Source organism: Pezoporus wallicus, unplaced genomic scaffold, assembly GCF_028554395.1.
Source record: "Pezoporus wallicus isolate ANWC-B61680 ecotype Strahan unplaced genomic scaffold, APGP_CSIRO_Pwel_v1 contig_6732, whole genome shotgun sequence".
In the NCBI taxonomy this organism is placed as follows: domain Eukaryota; kingdom Metazoa; phylum Chordata; class Aves; order Psittaciformes; family Psittacidae; genus Pezoporus; species Pezoporus wallicus.
Window position 1 is genome coordinate 2594270 of NW_026638638.1, and position 20005 is coordinate 2614274.

Here is a 20005-nt window from a genome sequence, read left to right on the forward strand (position 1 = left end):
AATCCTGGAGCATGAACCTTCTGTTACTGAAGTTTATTTTCAAATATAATTCAAATATCTATGCTGAACAGCTTCTCATTCTTGCAGTTGCATTAGGCAACATTCTTCTTTTGCTCCATCTTCTCCACCTTGGAGTATCAATGACATCCGGAGCCTCTGATCACTGCTATCTACGTGTCACCTGAAATACATAGGTTTTATTCCTTTTGCAGGTTCCATTGGTTACATCATTCCTCTGTGCTCCCACATCGGATGTGCTCTGCAGGAGAGTTCTTCACACTTTCTGTTACAGACCTCAACAAGCTTCCAATGGATTTTCAGTGGAATTCAGTGGATTCCAGTGGAATTCCAGTGGATTCCTGTGGGGGTTGGAATGTATCAAAGCTGGCAATTAAGAGTAACCATGGGAAGGAGGAACTTTAGTAGGCAATTAAGAGTGACCTGTCCCTGTCTGGTACTTGGAAGATGTTGGAACTGGCAAGGAACAAGGACATCGGAACTGGAAAGAGGATGTCGATAAGAAAATCAGATAGACCTTTCACCTGATGTAACTGTAAGGCAAACACAGATGTGCTTTGCTAATTGCTTGGAAGCATATAAATATCGTGTAATCTGTTCAATAAACGATCCAGCTTGCACTCTACCTCTGGGTCCATGCCTCCATCCTCACAAATGGCGCCCGAGCAGGGACAAGACAGAGCCATGACTTGGCTACCGGTGAGGAGCCCAGCTGAACTCCGAAAGGCTGCAGCAATTAACCGATACCTCTGACTGAGGTAAGGGGCTGGGAACGGGCACATGGGAAGGAAACTCAGTATCCCCCGAGCACAAATCGGTGTACAGAGTACTAGTAAAATTCTTAGCGATGAAAGGGGTTACTGTAAATGTAGATTAACTGAAAGACTTATTAATATGGGCCTTAGCCCATGCCCCAGAGGCGACATCAACTACTATTTATCAGAAGGGAGTATGGGACAAGACTGGGGTCTACCAGCAACTGAGCCAGGCAAAGACGACCCTTTTGATCCCAGAGTAATCGACCCTGACAGAGACCCCCACCTCTACCCCCCTGACCCGCATGATATGTGGAAAAACATTAAAAAAGAAGCAGAAAATCAAGGTGCTGTGAACCTGCCCCACAACCTGAATGCTCCACATCCCGTCCGTCACGACGCGAACCGCGGGCTGGACGGCGGGGATTAAACGGCGCTCCGGCAGGAGCCGGGTGGAGGCTGCGGCGGGAGCTCCCCTCCGGCAGAGGGGCTGCGCCTGGTGGCAGCGGCGGGACAAGGAGCTGCGGAGCACGGGCGCGTCGCCTCCACCTCCCCGTTGCCGCGACCTCACTCACTCGCCCGGCGGCGGCGGCAGCGGCAGCAGCAGGCTCCGGCGGGCTCCCCCCATTGCCTGCCCGCGGGCAGAGAGCTGTGATACTCGCCCGGCCCTCGCTTCTGTGTGCTCCGGCAGGCGCGGGTACGCGCTGCGCCCGCCAAGATGCGCGCTGCGGGGCGGTGCGGGGTCCACTCCCGGTGAGAAGCGGGAAGAAACCCAGCCTCTGCCCCGCAGGTCTTTCACCCACAGCAACGGTCTCTTAACAGAGAACGATTCAGTCAAACACGCTACCCTTCAAAATAGAGCTGCCATAGATTTTTTTGCTATTAGCTCAAGGACGTGGTTGTAAAGACTTTGATAGAATGTGTTACATGAACCTGTCTAATCATTCTGAGTCTGTCCGTGATGCAATTCAAAACCTAAAGGACGGAGTTCAGATATTGTTAGTGGAGAGTAGCTGGAATTGGCTGGAAAGTTTGCTGTCAGAATAGGGCATCAGTGCATGCTTGAAAAACATTATTAACATCGCATTAACCTGTGTAAAAATCTCTGTGTATTTTAATCAAACTTCCTTGTTTAATTGCTTATATAAATCGTTTGTTGCTAAGTCTATTAACAATGTTTTGTTAGTTTATAAAGAAGGGGGAGATGGAGGGAATGCTGCACAAGAAGCTGCGCTAGCAGACCTGGACAAGAGCCCGGACATCTGGACTCTTATCAGCCACAAACCTTGGGAGAAGTGAACGGGACAAGTCGGGAAGAACTGGAGAAAGAACATCGGGTGGAACCGAAGAAAGAGCATCAAGATAATTTCTGAAGACTGTAAATTTGGAAACAGGAGGATGCTTAAGACAAGATAAAGAATGTGTAGTCAAGGGGAAGTGGAAGTGAGATTGTAACGAGTAGTGATAGCAAAGAACTGTGTTTAGAAATAATTATTCAAGCAAAGGTGTATGGACAGTAATGTGGTTGGCTGAAAGAGTGTGTGATCAATAAAATTGTTTTGTGATGGAAAAGTAGCAAAAGAACTAGCTGCTACTAACCGCTAAGCAGAATACCATAAAATCCTGTAAGCTCACTCAATAAGGGGTTTCGTTTGTAGCCAGAAACAGAGTCCATGCCTCAGTTGCCACAAGATCAGGCCTGGCAAAGGGTCCTATCCCATATAAAAGATGGCCTGTGTGCAGTAGGGACCTTAGGCATTTTTATCCCTAATAACACTATGATAATAAATAAACCAGGATTGTGTTCCCGAAGGTCAAAGCACGCTTTTCAACCAAGCTGCGATGACAAAGTAAATTTTTGGAACCCAGGTGAAACAATAGCTGCTTCATTTTTAGCTCCCGGAGTAGCTAGTGCTCAAGCTTTGGCAACATTGAATAAGTTAGGATGTTGGCTTGCTAAGCAAACTAATGCTACAGCATCCGCTCTCTCTGCATTGCTCACTGATGTTGACTCTGTAAGACATGCAACTTTGCAAAATAGAGCAGCAATCGATTTTCTCCTCTTAGCTCATGGACATGGGTGCAAAATTTTGGAAGGAATGTGTTGCATGAATTTGTCAGGCCATTCAGAATCCATACATGAAAGTATCCTTAAATTAAAAGACAGTGTAATGAAGTTAAGGGAGGATGATAAAGATTGGTTATCATCACTCTTCTCTGATTGGGGCATAACTGGGTGGCTATTGACTTTGGTTGAGGGAGGAATGATCATTTTGCTTGCTCTCTTTGCCCTTATATGCGTTCTACCTTGCTTACTACAATGTATGCAGCGAATGTTATCTTGAGCTTTTGAAAGATGTGTATACTGCATTGCAAAAACAAGAAGGGGGAATTGTGGGGGTTGGAATGTATCAAAGCTGGCAATTAAGAGTAACCATGGAAAGGAGGAACTTTAGTAGGCAATTAAGAGTGACCTGTCCCTGACTGGTACTTGGAAGATGTTGGAACTGGCAAGGAACAAGGACATTGGAACTGGAAAGAGGATGTCGATAAGAAAATCAGATAGACCTTTCACCTGATGTAAATGTAAGGCAAACACAGATGTGCTTGGAAGCATATAAATATCGTGTAATCTGTTCAATAAACGATCCAGCTTGCACTCTACCTCTGGGTCCGTGCCTCCATCCTCACAGATTCCAATGGAATTCCAGTGGAATTCCAGAAGCTGTGATTTTTAGACTCTTGAAGGAGCAATAAACTACTTTGACTTCTGGGCAGTATACATCTGCAGCTGTTAGATAAAGCTAGTTTTCACTTCCTTGCCTTGGAAGCACTGAGCGAATGCTCAGAAGTGGAAGGACTGAGTCTCCTCTGAGATTCTCTCCTCTTTTTCCCTGCATAATTTCCATGAAGGTAAATAAATTTGTGCTTGCAAATAATTTGAGACAATGTCCTCCAGAGGGACGAGGTGTAAAGTAGTGTCAATCTTTTCTCCCCAACAGACCAGGTTTTATTCTCCATCTTCTCATCCATTCTCCTGTTGTCCTCCATTTATTCTTCCCTCTCTTCTCTGATTTTCTCTCTCACGTTTCCTCAAGTGTCATTTCCCTGTTTTCATCCCCTTTAGTTCTTATTTGGCAGGTTGGCCACCCAGCTCACTGCCTCACTTGACCTTTCATTCCAGGTTAGCTTTTCCCATTTGAAGGTCTGCTTGTCCAGCCTTGTCACCTCTCACCGTAATAAAACAACTGCTCCTTGTTAGTGCATCCTTCATTCAGTTTTATGCCTGGATTCTTTGGAAAACATAATTTCTGTGATTATACTATATGAATGTATATATTTACCCTTTAGTGTGAATAAAATTTTAAGCCTTTGGCAAAACTTGGGAGAGGAATAAAGGGATTTAAAATGGTTTTAAGATTTATTGGACAAGATGGCCACACAGAAGAAAAGGAGTTTATTTTGTGTTCCTCTGAAAAGAAAGAAAGCAGATTGTGCTCATTCTTACTAGACAGTAGAAAATCAACACTGTGGTACTCTTGTTGCATTAGGTATTACATTGTTAGAGGTGGTATTGTTAGAGCTTCAATCTGGGCTGCTCTCCTCTGTGGACTTTCCAAATGCAAAATTTGATTTTGGCTTTTCCAACAGTTCCAGCCTTTAAATTGTTTCTCTTGTGTCTGTGTTCTTTGCTGTCCGATAACAAGTGAAGTCATGGTATATTGTTAATATTATTCAGTAACAAAATCAATCAGTTAAAATGTACAGCTCTAACAGACAGATGATCTCATGGATACTGATATAGGCAGAACTGCTGTTTTGTGATGCATGTTTAAAAAATACCTGTTTTATGTAGGGATAATTTTATGCAATTTTATTCCTAAAACATTTGCAAGAAATAATGAGCAAAGATAAGTAATAGCATTCCAGTTGAGGAAGTAGCTATGCAGGGTATAGTGATGAGAAGTGACTGTGATCTATAGTAGAATGGACTCGTCTTACAGTGAGTGAGCACAGGTCTGACAGAAGTGGCAGGGGATCGATCACTCCTGGCCAGATGGACCTGTGTAACTCACCCTATTTTATCCTGAATTACGTAAGACTAATGAGGAGAGAGGGAGATTTTCACATACTCAAGAAAACAAAACCAAGGATATGAAAAAATGTTGGAAATTGTACTTAGGTGGATTTAGTGAAAATTAAAAATGAATCTGAGTAAAAATGGGAAGAATTTTGTATCCTGTGCAGTCTGCTGGACACTCTGTGTCCTGTGGGTAATTAATCATTTACACCTTTGTGGAATGTCACAATTCTTATTTGGTAACATTTTGCACTGGGGTAATACAGTAGCTGCAGGGGTTTGGTAAATAAATGGCTTTCCTTATTTACTTATTATCTTCTCCCTCACCTAGAATATGTTAAACATGTTTCAGACCTGACTTGGTTTCAAGTATGAAGGGGTTTTCGATAGCAACATCCTATGTCTTACTTGAAGGTGTGAAGAAGAGGAAGAAACAAAAAGTGTTTTAACTCCAGTGCACTGTTTTCATGCTTCAGCATACTTGTGTCCCCTGGTTGTCATTTAAATAATAAATGAGCGCTTTTGACAGCAAGCATATTTCCATTTATCCTTTACAATAAGGGGATAGTTATCAAATTTAATTGTTAACTGCTTGACTCTGCAAAACTTCTTGAACACCATAGAATTTCATGGGCAGGTTTGCAAGGAAAAAGGCCTGACTAATCCTAGGAGTGGAAAAAATATATTCTGATTTAGTGTTAATTAAGTGGTGAATATAGATGTTTACAAATACAGCCAATTTGTTTATACACACCTACCACCTCGTCAGACCCCATCTTTATTCAGTAGTTTGCTTTTCATTTGAGGATTCCTTTTCTATGGAAAGAGCTGTATGAAATGTTCCATGTGGAAAATTAACCCACAGCAAATTACTGTGTTATGGAGCTCCTGGTAGACTACAGTGAGAGCTGAATCCCTAGCACTTTTTATTTTAGCCAGGAAACATATGTAAAGATAATGTTGTCACCAATTCAGCGTCTCCATGAGCAACACAGAAGAATTTTTAAGAATCCCAAAGTGGCTGTTACTACCTGTCATCTTTCCATGTTGTTGATAGCACTTACATCAACTGTTGTTGTGGAAAAAAATGAGAAGGCTCATCTGAAACTGGTATAAAACTCAAAAGATTCAATTCAGACACAGTTTACACACTTTTAACAGTTGTTTTCCATGGAGTTGCAATTACACTGCAGCAGGTCTGGATCTGGCTACAATTTCCCTGCCAGGAGCTGTTGTACTGCCGAGGGTTCTCGGCGGCACTGTGTGTCAGCTGTCTCTTCTGCTTTGTCAGCTTTTGGTGTCACTAAATTGCCAAATTGCCTCAATGCAGAAACGTAGCTCTGCTTCTGGGATGTTCCAGCCTCTTTATTTCTCCTAACTGCATTCGCAGTGTTGCATGCAGTTGTCGTCCCTTTGAACTGCTGAGACAATTAATGAATTTAGACCTTCAGCAACAGCAACTTCAGTACCCTTGTTAAAAATGAGGTTGTGATCACTACATCCTACATTCATTCCACATTGATGTGTTTGATCACATCCTCTCTGCCCCAGCCAAACCTATGTTACTCTTTTCTTTGAGGACCGATGTGCAAGTTGAACTCCCTGTTTCTGATGTAAAAACTGACTTTAGTCTTAGTCCCGTTCTGTCCCCTAAATTTGAAATCCTTTTCTGGTCCTCAACTGAGTGGTTCTGGCCTTTATATTCTTCTCTACATTTCTCATCCATTCTCATCCATTTAATCAATATTCAGAACTATAAAATACAGCAAGTAAGAGCTGTACAATAGGCATTTGACCAAGTAAATGTGGTCATTTCTTTCTGAAGAGTGTGTGTTTTATAAACCATTCAATTAGCAGGGAAGAAACATAATCTTTCAGTAGGTGTCTTTTCCATATGTATTTCTTCTCTGATTATGCAGAAACAGCTGTGTTTAGGAACCTTTAACCTTACAAAACATAAAATCTGTAACTTATCTAAAATAGGAGATCATCATTTTCTGTCAGTAATTGCTATGAAAGCAGTGTCTTTGTTAGGTGTATTCTGCAGGAACTAAGGAACTCGTGCCATTTGATTTTCTCAAAGAGACATTTGACAATATTCTGCTCTTTACTAGTACGTGTATCTGTTACTTAGAAAAGATTTTTTTTGTAGGCTGTTTAGCACATGGAAAAAAGGTTTTAAATATGAAAATAAAAACTGTTTCCTTCAAGGTCTAATTTATATTACATGAAAACATAAAACATGCAATGAAAAAACCCTTCACAAGGTTGTATATTTGTATCATATACAATATTGTATATTGAGTCCTGTGTAAAAGAGGAAAAAAAATAGTAGTAGCAAATTAGATTTCACTAAAATCTGGACCTTATTTTCCCTGGGTGAATGTGTCTTTTTCAACCAAATCATCTCTAGTGAAAATATAAGCCACCTGTCCTGTAAGAATATCACACTTGAGGAGTGATGATGTAGCTTTACAAGTCACCACATCATCATTCACACATCATCTCCTGCTGAACATGGTGTTTTATCTCAAAGAGATAAATTCAACGTAATTGAAGGAAGAGAGATTTATGTTTGACATCAAGAAAAACTTCCTAATCTGAAGTGTGGTACAACAGTACGGCATGTTGTCTTGTGAGACTGTGGAATCACTGAGGATTTCTGAGGAAGTGCTAGAGGAAAATATCTATCAGAAATAGCTTAATCCTGTTCTGAAGTAGGGAGATATATTCCTGTGATTGCAGATATGATTGTCTCATTGTGACCAGAACAGGATGATCCAGTACTGGCTCAAAAAATGAAAAAAAATTGAAGCATTTTACTTTTGAGAGGAAATCTGATTTTTCTCTTTTTACGAGAAATGAAAACATGTCAGCTGTGAGATTGTCTGATTTGTGTCACAGTCTTCAGGCGAAACTTACAGAAAGGAAAAATTGCGGTCTTCCTAGAGTACTACACCTTGCCTAGAAAGTCCTCTCATAGTTAGAGGAATAGAAGAAATCTCTCCTCAGGTCCACCTTCCTCTAAAAGCAGTCTAGCTTTTAATAGCAGAGAGCCAAAGCAGACCTGCTTCTCTTAGTGGCCAAGAAGAGCTGCAGAGCTGATCCACTGGCCCTGCACCTAGGGCTGTAGATGAAAACTGTTGTTACTTTTGAGTGGAAACAACCTGTTGAAGGGAAGAATCCAGTGACAGGCTTAAGGGCTTTCCTCTCATCTCTGCTGCATTTCTGCCAAAGAGTAAATCTGGTCCCATGTTAGCGTAAGGTTTTGTACGCACAAATGGAGAAATTATTTCCGAAAATAACCTAAGCTTGTGCTTACATAGTGCTTAGTATTGCATTGTATTGCTGTGTATGCTGCCTACATTAATTTTTTACATGTGTGCACTGCTTAGTACGTTAATCTCTGCTCAAGGAAGCACTACAGGTGTTGAGGATGTCATAATGTTTAATTTATATAGAGCCTTACTCATCATCTCAACATCTTTTGCCTGTCATTTCCTTTTCATTGAATACTGCCCCATCTTCCGAACGTATCTCCTAATGTAAGTGTAAAATTTATATATGGTGATTCGCCAAGCATGACATTTCCCCTCCAAGAAACTTTACTAAAGTGTTTGCTACTGAGTTAACGACAGACTTGAAATAATTAAGCTGAATCAGTGATCATTTTAAAGAATTTTCAAAAGGCTTAAAAGTTAGAAGCACCTGGGTAGAAAGACTTAGAAAGCGTCTTCTCAAGCGTAACTCTAGGGTTGCTATAGCAATGTTATAATAGTACCTTATTAATAGAAAACTACATAAATATGCCTTAAAAAATCTGTACAAATTTTTGCAATATTCTTCGATGTCTGTGCTGGTAAGAAGTTTCAGAGTCTGAAGACACTGGCACCTTTGTTTTGGCCTGCTTTAAGGCAGGATGAGTATCCTGTTTTTATCTAACTGCTTTGCTTTATCTAAGCAAAATGATTATCTGAGTTTTATAGATAACAGAAAAGCCTGGTTCTATCTTTGGTTCCTATTTACATGCACCAGCTACATACTCAGTTCTGTACATCCTCTTCTGTGCACAGTGTTCCCTAAATAGTTTTGTTGCTTTAAATAGTGCCTGGCTATGTCATCCCCCTGTTAGAATGTCAATTGCAAAATGATCTGTTACCTCTATGCCGTGTGCTGGTTTTTTCTTCTTTTGATTCTTATTCCTCCCAGAGTGTTAGTGCCTATATAAGCCCCTGGAATTGAATTGAACCAAACCATTGAACACAACAGTTCACTAATTCCGGATGAAGGATCTGTTTGGGCAAGGGGGAGTGCGTAGCATTTCCTATTCTTGTTATTGAATATAATAATGAATAATAGCAGTTTAGATGTCACACTGCATGAGAAGTTAATACATTTTTCATGCTCTTAACAAAAACCTTTTGAATGCCTAGCATAGCTTTGAGGTTGTGTCCTTTAGGGAGGAAAAAGGGCACAGTGACCAGAAAAACAGTTTTTCCTGAGCCCTTGGAAGGAGTTAACTCCATCCTCCATAAGGCTTTTATTCATAGGAGCTATTGTAATTTTTGCTGTTGTGGACATTAGAATATCATGTTTTGTGAGCCAGGCTACTTTTCCAAATTTTCCAGTGCTTCTACTGTTTTGTACTCTGCATTTCACCTGTAAGAGAGTAAAACAAACAGGTAAAAGTAGGAAAAAATGACAAGAACTGTTAATGTCATGACTTACTGATTTATCCAGATTCATAAAGCTCTTTGGTAAAGAGAAATACCTTCTTCTGTACTGGAAGCAGGCAGTCAGAATATAGTTTGATGATAGGTTCATTGAGTCTACTTATTATTTAAAAAGTTAACAACTACTGAATAAGATAAATGTATTTAATTTTGTCTTGGGAGATTTTACACATAACCAGAACATATTTAAATCTCTTCTGTAGAATAAGACACCTTTTCAGGAATGTTCTTCTGACTGATCAGACTTCTTAAACGTTGACATTCTTTTCATTTTAGTACTTTTCTCAGTATTTTTGTTTAACATTTAATCATTTTGCTTAATTTTTTTTTGTCTGGAGGGAGTCTTTTCACATGATTTCTGAAGGTGCTGATCACACATTACAATAAAAGTATGCTGATATGTAGAATAATTGTTTTCATTTTCATGGCTTTCAGGTTAAGATTCCAAATAATGTTGACCCGTAATTAAGATCATTAAGGTGATGTATCTTTGTGACTGAGGACCGAGATGGGGAAAGAAGAAAGGATTTAGGGTAAAAAACCCAAACTACTTTTATGCCTATTTTTGACGCTCTTTAGATTTGCCTGAGAAGCTTTCTCCAAATTAATCATTCCCAGATTATCAGTAGATTCTGGTTCAGATAAAGTTCCTTTTGCTCATGGAGTTGCTTTCATGTTTTCCTAGATCTTTGTTCAGTTGGTTTTCTGCAACCTCTTTCTCTAATCTCTGTAGTTGCCCTGTAGGAGGCTGGCCATTTTCATAGAGATGCCGGTTATATCTTCATTTCTATGAACTATGCAATTTACACTATGGAGCCTAAATTATTTTACCTTGCAGTGAAGTTAATTTTCAGGTGTCCCTGCCCATGGCAGGGGGAGTGGAACCGGCTGATCTTTAAGGTCCCTTCCAACCTAAACCATTCTATGGTTCTGTGAGTCTCTTGATTTGCCTGAGTTTGTCAGAGTTACATTCTGCTGCCTTGTGTATTTTATTTTTTTCATGAAGCTTTTTTATGATGCTGTTTTCCCCATGGAATGCAGTGAGATTACAGTTAATTTTTAATCCAGAGGCTGCTCATTACATTCAATGCTATTTTTTTCTTCCTTTGGGAAAATTTTAATTATTCTACCAGAATTTTCTGTGAAATTCTTAGGATTAGAGCTAAAAAACAGTCCTTAATTATTGACTTAATCAATGAACACTGGAGTGCATTCACTTTCACTTTTCTGTCCAGTTTTTGTATTTGCACACTTGATGAATATTTACTAAAATGTCACAGATTTCAGAGAATACAAGTGTTCATCCAGACATCCATATCAAAAGTGTATTTGTTTGGTTTTTGGTTTTGTTATTTTCTCTCTGTTTTATTTGGACATTCTAAGTCCTCCTTCAAAAATGGAAATTTTGGCTGGTGAGCTAAATGATCAATTACTTTCTATGAATAGTCAATATGAGCTATTTGCAAACAATGCAGAAGATTGTGGCATGCTTACATAGAAGCGATTTGGTGTATGCCTACAAATAAAGAAAATCTGTTCACAAATGATTCATGAACACTAAACTTATAGTAAATCTTATTTGCAACGTGCAGTTTGACCTGTTATACATGAAATCAAATTTCAGTTGATGTTGCTTAATCTTTTTGTCAGATTTGACATCCCAGCTTGCTGTAATGACAGCAAAATGGATTTTATTTTAGAGATCAACCTTCATAAACTGTTTCCATTTTAACTGGATGACTGCTTTATCCAGCTACATCCTACATGTTCTTCACTCACAGTGTATTTAATTCCCATCCTTTAATATAATTAACTCATTCACTGTTATTTCAGAATCCTCTGCATTTTCATTTTCTGTCATTACACATCTATGTCCTCCATCTGATTATATGCAAGGACCTAACACAGCCAAAACTATGTGCTTGGGCTGTGCCAAGGACGGCAGAATAGTGTAATGTCTGTGTAGGAGGGCTCTGTCTTTGTTTGCTGTTGGTGTCACAACTGTAGTTGCTCTCCACGGCAGCACAAAAGTGTTCTGATGCCACATGGCCACCTGGACCCACATAGATCTCTCTCAAGGGAGGGTAATGTTCTGCACCTGCTTCTCCCTCCCTGCTGGAAGGTGATTATGGGGACAGCAAGCGACAATTAGGATATAAAGATATTTTTCCACCAACCTGTGGGACTTAAAAGTTGTGATTGCGTTGCTGGGCCAGATTTGCTAAGGAAAACTGGATCAGATAGCTGGCCACTTTCAAAAGTCAGTTTTTAGCTGGTCTGCAGCTGTCTTTTTATGTAGTTTGGCCTATGACTCTCCAAGAATGCATTCAAGGATATTTCTGTAATTGGGAGAAAAAACTGCAGGGCATTATCTGGAAGGAAATGGAACTTTGCAATAGCCAATAAAACACTCTAATATACTGTAAAATGACTAAATATACTATGCCACAAATTATTAAGACGTTATATATTTATCAGAATTACTGTACTAATATGAATATTACTTTTTAGGTTACATAGAAGGTATTATCTATACTAGTAATTTTTTTTTTGCATTAAAGAAACCTACTATTGATAGCAGTTTTGCACAGATAGACAAAATGCTTTTGCAACCACAAAAGCCCCTTGAAAGTTGCTGATTAGAACAATATTTCTTTGTATAGGATAATGTTACTGCCATGGCTCGTATGCCAATAGTAGTATTTTCAAGACTTCTTTGCAATCAAGCTTTACAGAAAGTGTTTGCAATGGCATTTCTGAGTTCCAGATATTTAAACATTGACAAACACAGTCCTTGCAACTGTTTTGTGGTGCTTCTATAACCATGTACTCAGGAGTGCCCTGTTTAACATTTATGTTGATCAAACACTATTCTATGTAGGTGATTTTTTGTTTTTAAATGAAACAGGCAAACCTAGAAACTTTCATACCCTTTGAAGCAAGTGCTTCTCTCCTAAGGGAAATAACATACTTGCTGCCTTTTACACTCACTTGTTCTGTGGGTATCAGAAGGTGAAAAGGAGGGAATAGAAGGTGGAAAATGGTCCCTTTTTTAAACTTTTAATTTAAGTATTAATTATCTTCAAAAATTAAAAGAGTTCCTCTGACAATAGCTGCGTAGGGTCTGGTGCTCAACAGGAGCAATGAAACATCAAAAACTGTAAGTTTCTACTCCTCCTCCTTCTCTGTACCTCCCACTGAACATCCTTAACAGAATAAGAAAAACATTTCAGTTGGCAGTCTTTCTGCATTTGAAGGAAACTTGCTATTACATACATATGCATACATATATGCTTAAAGAGAATAGCCGTAGTGTGTCATTACCTAGCAACAGACCATAGAGAAAAAAAATGCAACCCTGATAGACAGTTATTATGCAAATGTTAAGTATTTGTTTGAAATGCTGCCTCTATTCGCTATGTCTCAGCATCAGTTGGAAATATCCATATAAAAATCTAGAGGATGATAACAAGTTAAAAATAATCAATAGTCATTTATCATTTAATTTATTACTACTTTCTCAAATTCTAGAAGAGTGCTTGATATAATCAGCTGAAGATATATCAGGATAATTTAATACATTAATAGTTAGAGGCTCCAGTTGAAGCTCCGATTTCTTTCTGGGCTTGATTATAGATCTGTAAAATATTTCTTTCCAGCTACCTTAATTGGTAATTTGGCAGAAAAAATTACAGCAAATTAACCTCTAATAATCATATTTTACTAACTGTGTTTGTATCTCCTGATTTGAGTATGGAAAGACAGAATATTTAAGTGCATTAACCTTAGTCCACAGAGGGTACTTCTGAGACTCTTGTGCCTTTGGGACCCCAGCCTTGGGACCAAATGCTGTGTCCCTCGGTGTTAGATCAGGCAGCTTCTAAACTTCATCTAACTAGACTGTCCCTGAATCTAGCCTTACACTTAGTTGTTTGGCTTCTTCTGGATTCATCTCTCCCCAGATGGAAAAATTGACCGATGAGTCAAATGATAAGGCCACAAATGAAACACACCTTTAGGGGTCAGGCACTAGCTGCAAGTGTCTTTTAGTCGGTAGATGGAGTTTGATCTGTTTGAGACTAGGTCTGTGGATCCAAGCATTGGACTAAGTTCTGCTGGGTACTTATGTGGGAACACAACTCTGAGTGACTAACCCGAAGAAAGTGGTTAGCAATTAAAAAGTTAATTACTATTATCCTTGTGTGGTAGGTGACTAGAGCAGCACTCAAATTACTATGGGATTTGAATGTACTTTCAAAAAGAAGTTTCAGACTATAGTTCTCCATTCAAGATGTGACAGATACTATTTATTCCTTCCACTCCCTCAATCTTTTAAAATACACAGAAAGAAAAGGTCCCCAAAATGGTCTGGCAACAGGTGAAGGAAGACCTGGAGGCTTGGCTCCCTCCAATATTTGGAAGTGATAAGGACAACCTTCACCTTTCAATATCTGCCAGATGGTTGCTGTGTAAGTTAAAGTAGCAATGTTGCAGCTTAATAGGTCATGTTATTCCTATTTTTGTGTATTTACATGCCTAGGGCAATGCAGCAGGTTGACAATCCAGTGTGAGGCAGGTAGGAGAACTACATCACAGGTACACAGCAAATATCAGGCAATGCTCTTCTTGGCAAGTTTTTTAATAACAATAACCACTTTCTAACCAACATATTAGGATATGTTGGATATTAGGATATGTTGGTTAGATAAAAAAAAAAAACAAACAATTATAACAACAACAAACTAATTTCTAACCAACATATTAATATAAGTAACTATATATGAATGTGATATTTACACGGCAGTGGGACATTACTGTCTAAATATCAAAAGTCTGAAGTAAGAACTCAATTGTTTTTATCTTGGGAGTTTACTATGTTTTAATTTTCCTACTCCCTGTGTAACCTAATTTAATTCAATGTGCAACACATAATTCATAACAGCTTTAAAGTATTTGTGTGTATCTCTTTCCGTAATTGAATGTGGACTTTTTCATCTGCAGGAAATTCACAGGTTTTTCTATTATGGATGTTTAAAGTATATAGCGTATTATTTTCCTAAGTCTGATGTTATTTACAATAGAGTTTGACATATCTAAAGTGAGTTTAACATTTAGTATAAACATGAACAGTTGTGCAAACCTGAGCACGGCAGGGAAATACACTTGTGGCATACAACATATAACAACACAACAAACACTTGACTGAAAAACCCAGATCTCATATTGTCTTTCTTGGGGATGTTACACTGAATTTGACTGTACAGTTTGTACACTGAATTTGACTGGAGGAAATTTCTTAGATCTTTAACATGTCAGATTCTGTTACTTGTATTTAATATGTTCGCTATTGGCAGTATTCTTTTTCACTGAATTATGCAAATGGTGCAACCAGCTAACCTGTGATTGCAAGTGCTTAATATGAACGTTTGTTGCTTAGTTTTGATGTGGCTTAAACTTCATCACTTTGCCTGACTGAATAAGCATACTTCACAGAGCAAACATTCTAGTCCAGATAGTGTTACCCCCCAAAAAATAAAAAGTATAAAAAAGTGTATAAAAACTGATTTTTAGATCTATTCTCTTTTTTTTTTTTAGATTTTACCCCCCCCCCCCCCCCCCCCCCCCCAAATTGCTACCAGTATTTGGCAATAGTTTCTGCCTTCTGAGGTAGTATGCTAGTACTGCTGGTAAGACCATCCATCAGGTCCACAAACAGAACTAGTAAACATTAAAAATGGGAATGACTATTCCTGGAAAAACATTTGCACTATTTATATTTAGTCTAATAATGAAAACTTATGGCAGCAAAACCACTCCAATTCATACTGAAGCAGTTCACACTGAAGAAATATTTCTGTGGAAAAGATGAACAGAATAGCCAGAAAGAAATTTCTTACAGCTACAAAGACTGTAACAAAAGCAGACATTGTGGCAGTAGAAAACAAATTGCCAGCTATTGTAAATCCTATTATTTTCTCAATGTGCCTAAATAGCACACTACCAGGACTCCCGCTGACACTACTAGCGTGGAAATAGAATATTATTGTGAATGCATTTTCAAAATATTATAGAAGCCAAGAGGGTCCACATAACTGTCTATAGAATATGCAATATAAGCTATCAAGCTCTCCCTCTCCTTTAGTGTCAAAAAGCATATTTCTGACACAGAGGGGGCCTGATTTATGATAAGGCCTCTGTTTTACCTCAATAAATAGAGGTAAATGTGACTAGTGCTTTTGCAAGGTTAAGAAGGCATTTTTACCACCCAATTTCCATTTGACTCATGCAGTCTGCTACAGTTTTGACATGTTTCAATTTTGTCACAAGACTTTTCCCTACATGTGGCATGTTGTGAGGAAATGTGACATGTCATGGCTGAACATCATATGCATCTCTTCATGCTCACTCACGAGCTGTTAGAGATGATTCCAGGTCAGTTGTCTTGGATACAAAACTGGTGACACTGAGTGCTCAGTGATGCTAAGCAAAGTTTTTCCAAAAGACCTGAACAAAAAAAAGTATTTTGCCCAAATCTATCTATCAAAATTCCTTCCTCACTCCATGCTAGATTACTGGTTTATACATAGCTTTCAAAAGAAGTGTGTGTGTGTAGGGGGGTGGTGGGGTGGTGGTGTGTTAAAATCTCATTTCTCTTTTCTACTCTATAGTCACATTAGGAAAAGCTCAGTTATACTTTGTAAGACCAACAGTTCATTTTGTTGGTGACACAGTGAGGAAGGTATTTTCACACACATGCATGCCTGTATGCACACACACATATTCTACACATCTATACTCTAGGAAACTGAGCTTGCATCACAATATTTTGAAAAGTTCCTGAGTGATTTACAAGCTTCAATGATCAAAACAGTTTGAAGATTCAGATTCTAAAGCAATAGGGAAAATAACATTTTTTGCAATAAAAGCTGAAGAGTTAAAACACTGGCAAGTACACAGGAAGACTTACAATTTGCAACTGTAAATTCAGTTCTTTCAGTTCAATTGTTTTCTCTGTCATATGACAGTAGTTTAGATGTTATCATTCCCCATGGGAATTTCACACTGTATTAACAGATATGATTAAAAATAGTTTGCTTTGCTTCAGGTGTGTAACGTCTTAAAAAATTAACAACAAACTGCTACTTAAGGTAAAACACACATTGTTTTTAATTCTGATTCTTCATGTATTCTGTTACCAGTTTCTTACTTGACCGTAGAAGTTTAGCTTTTCCAGCTTTTTAACTCAAACTTTTGATAGGAAAAATTGCCTCTTAAAATCATCATTTTGAATAGCTGGATAACTTGCTTGACATACATGACTTTTAACTCAGTGGCTTTAGTATTTCATATTTCTCCATCATTTCCAGTGTAGAAGCTTTACTGTTATTTTAAAGTGATCTAAATAAATAAGTTTTCTGTAGTGGTGGTTGATTTTTATTTGATCTATGTGCATAAGGTCTTGCATTTTCAATTCTTGCTTTTAAATTTTCACATGAGTAATTTGTTTAAAATAAAGCTTGAAGTCTTCCATGAGTGTCTGCTATAGGGTTCTGGGGCTGTATGAAGATACCATGTACATTAAGACTTGTTAATGTTGAGGATTGGCAGCATTGGGCTTGAGAATATAATTGCACATACTACAAATTTCCAGAAGGAATCAGTTTATAAATCTTTCATTGTGATTGTCAAGCCCATTAAAAACTTCTCACAGAAGTATACTTAAATTCTCTTACGTAAAACAACTTTTCCATATAGAATTTAGTGCAGAATCATACGAGGATTTGAAGAAAAAATCTTGCTATGATGGTAGGTAGGTAGAGTTTTGGTTAAGTCTGTAATATCTTCAAGATCTTATGGAGTGTGCATCTGTGTCTGTGTTTGTGAACTGAGCAAATGATTTTGCTCCATTGCTACCTTCCTTTCCTTGCTAATATCTGATCTCCTGTTTACAGTGAAAATTTCATTGAATACACAGGTTTCAAATGTCTTATGGGAGAGATAAGTGGTACCCTCATAGTAAACTCAGAGCAAATTTCTCATTCTGTAGCATTTCTGTAGCATTTCTTAACATGCATATATGATTTGGAGCATTTAATACAGTACCCAGAGCACACTGAAGGAAGTGCAAATATTCATATGAATTGCAGCATGCATGCAGTCCCAACTTCACAAGAGACAGAGAACAGGTATTCAGTATGCAAAGTGTAATAAATTTTAACTTGCCTGATAAAAATTTCTCAGTCCATTCAAGAAAGAACATATATTTAATAGCATAATATTCATGTTGCATGCAAAATTAATTGCAAACCACACATGATTAAACTTTTACAGCAGATCTCACACTTCTTTATGTTGCCGGAACATTATGAGCCAGGTTATATTAATTCCACATCACGGTAGACATTCTCACAAAATACACATTGTATTATATCTTAAAAGCTTTCATGCAGAAGGAGTGTTAAATCTCATAATACAAACTTCAGGGGATCAGCATGACAAGCTTCATATTGTAATATAGATTGGACACTCTACAGCTGAGTGAAACCTTAAATGTATATATGTATTCAAAATTGATTACATGAGAATATGTCACACTAATATTTCTAAGAACACCCAACAAGTACCAGCCATTTTCTCATATACTAGCTGCAAAATGCATGGAGTTTACAGTCTTGTATATCCCATACCTGTGTGTCTGCCCACCTGCAATTGCTTTTTTATTTAAAGCAAAAAAAAAAAAAATAAACAAAAAAAAGAGAAAAAACCCAAACCAAAACCCAAGGTACAGAGTCATTATTAGAAACCTACACAGATGACAGACGAGTAGTTTTTGGATTAGGAAGTAAAAAGCCACTGTGGTACACTTAAACACAGTGGTTAGACAGCTAATGTATCAAGTGAATTTCAGCAGCTTGGAAATGCTGGTAAAAAACAATGCAAATTCAACAACAGGGATGAATAATTCAATGCATACCCTCAGTGCAAGCTTCCCTGCACAATTTTCTAGCTTGACACAAATTCAAATTTTATAGTGTTTGTACAACACAGGTTTCAGAGCATGCAAAACTCATATTCCATAAATGAAAATTATCTCACATGGAGAATTTATACTGAATGTGGCTGAATGTGTGAACTGTGTTTTGCAGGGCTTGCATGTGTAATAGCTCCAGCCATGGGCTTTAAGCTTTGTCTTTAGTTCTCTGTTATACTCTAGTAAGTAGCATTGAGAAGTACCTGCTGGAGATGGATGTCACCGGTTCACTTCCAGTTTTTTCACATGCATGCTGTGAACTTGTCTGCTCCTCCTGCAGCTTCTACAGTCTTGATAGAAGACTGATTTTGAAGAGGGCACTGTGAAATATGTTATATTACATATTTGCAATTTGTGTTGCACACAGTTCTTTATGACTTGATGCAAATCTGCCATCAAAACAGACACGCTAAATAAAAAGCATAAAAAAGATAATTGCATGTATTTATTACTGATGTCTGCTTTGAGTTTGGATGGACAATGCTGTCTTATCAGTATACAGTCTTGCTATCTGATTTGCTAGCTCTTGGTTCTGTCTGAATCCCGATAATTCTTAGGGAGCAATGAGACATACTAGAGTGCGTTTCCTCCTGTCAGCCAGCCAAAGGATGAGAGCCAGAGCTGCTATTCACTCCCCAACCTTAGCATCAAAACAATTTCTAATTTTTTTTTAAACTACAGTTTGAATTTGCTAATAACAAAGGGAACTCCCAGTGGGCGTGACAATCATGAGATAATCAGCTTCAGAGGATTAGAGGACCCCAGGGGTGTGATTAGCTCAGGTTGGCCAAGCCCTCTGTCATGAATTAATTCAGAAATGAATATTTGCATTCCAACACTGCATCTTAGTGAAAACGATTTCCAGACTAAGAAACATTTTTTCTTTCTCTTTTTTTTTTATTATTATGAAAAGCAATTCACATTGCACAAGACAATTGGCAGCTGTGGCTAATGAAATGTGAGATGATTAAGCAATAAGGATCTGAATTTTGTGTGATGTACTTCTGCCAATGATCTTTCAACGCAAAGAACATGTTCATTGTTATTTTTAGGCAGTCTTTTTCCTACGCTTTCGTTAAATGCTCGATGGAATATTTTCAATTCATTTGATTCCATGGTTGACAATCAGATAACTTTTCCTTCCATAATTAGCAATTATCAACTGTACAGAAATACTGAATGCCGTTGGGTTTGCATAATAAACTAAAAGCAGAAGTGATGGTAGCAAGTTTGCTGAACTGAAAATACATCTTTTGTGCACTTGGCAGCTATTTGGGAATTTGCAATGGTGTTACATACTTATGGATGCACTGGTGAAATGGCCTATATGTCTGACAGTTACATCAAATGCAAGCAGGCAAAAGTGTTGCCAACACAGATTTAGCCA